Raw genomic sequence first — 3,895 nt, 5'->3', positions numbered from 1 at the left:
ATATAATAATTTTGATAGTAAGAGTTTTACATAACATGTAAGATTACATGCCATCGGTAATATAAGATATCCGAGTCCCTATTTGGTAATATTTTTGGAGTAGTTTTACACCATTTTTAATGTTACCAATCAAATTTCAAATTGAATGAACAAAACATAGTAATTCTGACCGAATAACCGGAATAAAAAACGCCCAAATTTTAAAATAATAATAATAATATTATTATTATTACTACTATATATTATTATTTTATTGTAATTAAGCAAAAAAATTTTATTGGCATGTTTAAGTTTGCGAATAACACTTAGAGAGCTCATTAATTCTACAAGCCAACGGAGTCAAAGTTGGGATATAGATATATTTAATTTTGTATGGAGTATACTAACAAGAACCTAGAACACATATAATTGTTAAAGAATAGCATTAATACCTAGCATTTTATAAAGGTTCTATGACTAATTTATGTTCTTAATTATAATTTTCTTTATTTTCAGTAGCCATTTAATTACCGGTTTGCATAAATAGATGTGCCGTAGTGCAACAAGAAATTAAAGCCATGCATTACGTGAGATCATGGTGATGAAAAAGAGATTATATAGTAATTAATCGTGACCCATGTACTTATTTTGTTATTATTATTTACAGAGTTTTCACATCACAGTTGACATATTGTTCATGGGCATGTTTAAGAAGAAACAATAATATAGCTTGTTACATAACTTACGACATGCGTAGTTATATTAAATTGGTTTCTTTTATCTCACTTATTCTTTTCATTGGATAATAAATTTATTTTATTTAGGTCTTCTACTATCATCATTTGATAGAGTAGCTAATTACTTCGTACTGAGATGATTGGTTCAAGCTAAACTGTAAAAAATGGATAAATCACAAAAAAATTATTATATTAATCGCAATTGTTTAAAGTAGTTGATAGATATTATTTTTATAGCATAAGAGGTTTTCATTTCGAATTCTATTTCGTGCCGAGGTAAAGTATGTTTCTGGATCTATGAGCATCTTAAGATAACAAAACCGCTATCTAATAAGATTTTTTTAAACATCATAAGCTTAATAAGATATTAATAAATTATGTAGTTGAATATAATTAGAGGCAACTACAAAAAGGATTAGTTACCAACCGAACCGTGCGATATTAAATCACCTTATTTAATTCCTGTAACTCCACCTGCATAAGACATTTACTTTTTAGTCCTTGGCCAATTTGCAGTTAAGGACATATATTAAAAGCTATTGATTAATTGGACCAGCCAACCCCACTGGTTTTAGTACCTGATTTTTTTTTCCCCCTGCTGACGACGCGCCACGTGGCAAACAGATAGGGCAGAATCGGCGGTGACGTGGATCTGCGACTTTGGATATTTTCTACTTGCTTGTGGCTGTTACTAAGCATGCAATGGATTTTTTGTGTCCTTTTTCTTTTTTTTTTCAATGTGAGGTTGTAATGAAAGCAAATTTCCTACAATTTTGTGCATAAAATTTTTCTGTGCACGCAATTCATTCATTCGTTGATTTTTCGTATAATTAATCTGCACCGTCCAATATAAATAATATGGTTAATTTTATTGAAGTTCAATTGATATATCAATTCTATATGTAGAAATTTTTACGCACGAAATTGTAGGCAATTTAAAATCTAATTGTGAGATAGTTTGTCAGACTATAAATCGAACCGACCATCTGTTTCTCTTGGGCTTTTTATTATATAAAAGTGATACAATTTTAAAAATTTAGTTCTCGACTACGTGCAATGAAATAAATTATTTATAATTACAGTACTTTTTATTGCATCCAACTAAGTAAGGCGCATATAGTTATAACCGTTGAATTTCTAACTGTATATATTTCTAACTATATTTAATCTTTGCGATAAGTAGTGTAGATACTTTATTAGCACTTGGGGTGTAAGAAATACAAACATTAAACAAAAAAATAAATAAAGATCCTTGAGGTATTTTTTTTTTAAAAAAAAATGTCAATGTAGGAAAATAAATTTTGGCCCTAGCTTTTATTTCTTGGTGCTACTGTCTCCAAATGTTGATCCTCTACTAGGTGTTTGGGACATTTAGATAAGATTAAATTGCCTAATAAATCAAGCACATTTATTATTCCAAAAAAAAAACACTTTTGGGAACTAATCTTGTTTAGAAATTAGTGGTCACTATTCTGGGGAGTGACAAGGATATGCCCACCGTTATAGAATTCTCATACTCATATAAGGTCAAATTACAAGTAATAATTACAAAATCTCCACAACCTTCCAAGCAAAGTAGTTTATTATAGACTTAAATAGGCGCAAATAAAATTTAGTCAATAATAATTTTCTTAGCAGATAAAAAATTTAAACTAATATTAATTTCACTCTATTGTACTGTATATACTTTAATGTTATTTTTATTGTACTGTATAGCAGATAAAAATTTTATTTATAACCAATTGTTTATATATCTTTGAAATTTTTTTGACTTTTTTAGTTATCTATATTAGAAGAATAATATTAAAAATATACTTTTAAAGTTTCAGTTTTTTTCAGAAAAAAATATAACTCTAGAGTTAAATTTTGTTAGTAAACTGTTAAGAACAGCTGTTATCTTTATAAATTTACTATTTATTCTTTTAAATATACACTTCTATGTACAGTCACCAACTTTTCTTATTTCTCCTTAAGTGTGGAGCAAAAAAAGTATTTTTACTTTTTTGCCATTTCAAATATATATACCTTTCTATCACGACTAACTTTTCTTATTTGCTTTTAAGTTATGAACAAAATAAGTATATACTTATAATAGAAATTTAACTCAGATTTAACTCGAGATGATTTAACGGGCACTAACAATAAGTTTTTTTTAATAAAGTAGAAATATATGAGGAGTATATTTAAAACAAAAAAAAGTAGGGATAGCTAATATATTTCAGAAGTTTTGAGGGGTGTATAGATTATTATCCTTTTATTTACTATGTTATACTATTTTTGTCAAAATTCAAAGCCATCATCTATTATCAATTTCCACATTGTATTTTAAAATTATTTTTATTTTTTGTCTTATATTATTTTCCATTTCTACATTGTATTTTAATAGTATTTATCCTTTTTTGTTATTAAGTTTTTATCCTTTGGATTAGTTTCTTTGATCATTTATAACCATTAGATTAAATATTATAATTCAGTGGGGACCACTCAACCATAGGGGGACCACTCAACTCTAAGAAATTAATATCATTCTAATCCTATAATTTTTCATCAAAAGTTAAAAAAAAAATCGATAGAAATAATTTCAAACGTGAGACTGCTCCATGCACCACTCCCACAACTTTACAATTCGTGTGGTTTCCATTTAAATCTTTTCTGCAAAATATTAGATACTCACATATTTTTTTTGCTAGGTTTCTTCCGAATTCATCATCTAATATATATCGAGATTTGATTAAAAAGTTTAGTAAAATTGTATGAAATTTATCTGAACTATAGATCGTTTGAATTTGACTATCCAATCTTTCAAAATTATTATTTTATTATCTAACTTGTTAATTTATTTAATTTGAATCAATCAAAATTCAAACGACCGATTCAAATCAAATAAATTGAAAGATTAGATAGTAAAATGAAAATTTCGAAATATTAAATAGTCAAATTCAAATAAATTATAGTTGAAATAAATTTTATATATTTTTACAAAAAAATTTTAAATTAGAGTAAATTTTTAAAATTAACGCATCAAATAAATTATACTAATTTTCTTAGAAAAGAACCGACCGTTCCTAGAGCAAGTGGCAAAGGGTTTGGTGGTTGATACCCGAGATTCCAAATTTAAATTCTAGTTGATTCATATTTTTAGCTAAGTTTATTTCTAAATGAATCAAACAAAGTATGCG

The sequence above is a fragment of the Ananas comosus genome, unplaced genomic scaffold (assembly GCF_001540865.1).
Source record: "Ananas comosus cultivar F153 unplaced genomic scaffold, ASM154086v1, whole genome shotgun sequence".
Taxonomy (NCBI): Eukaryota; Viridiplantae; Streptophyta; class Magnoliopsida; order Poales; family Bromeliaceae; genus Ananas; species Ananas comosus.
Note: the sequence above shows the minus strand (reverse complement) of the source record.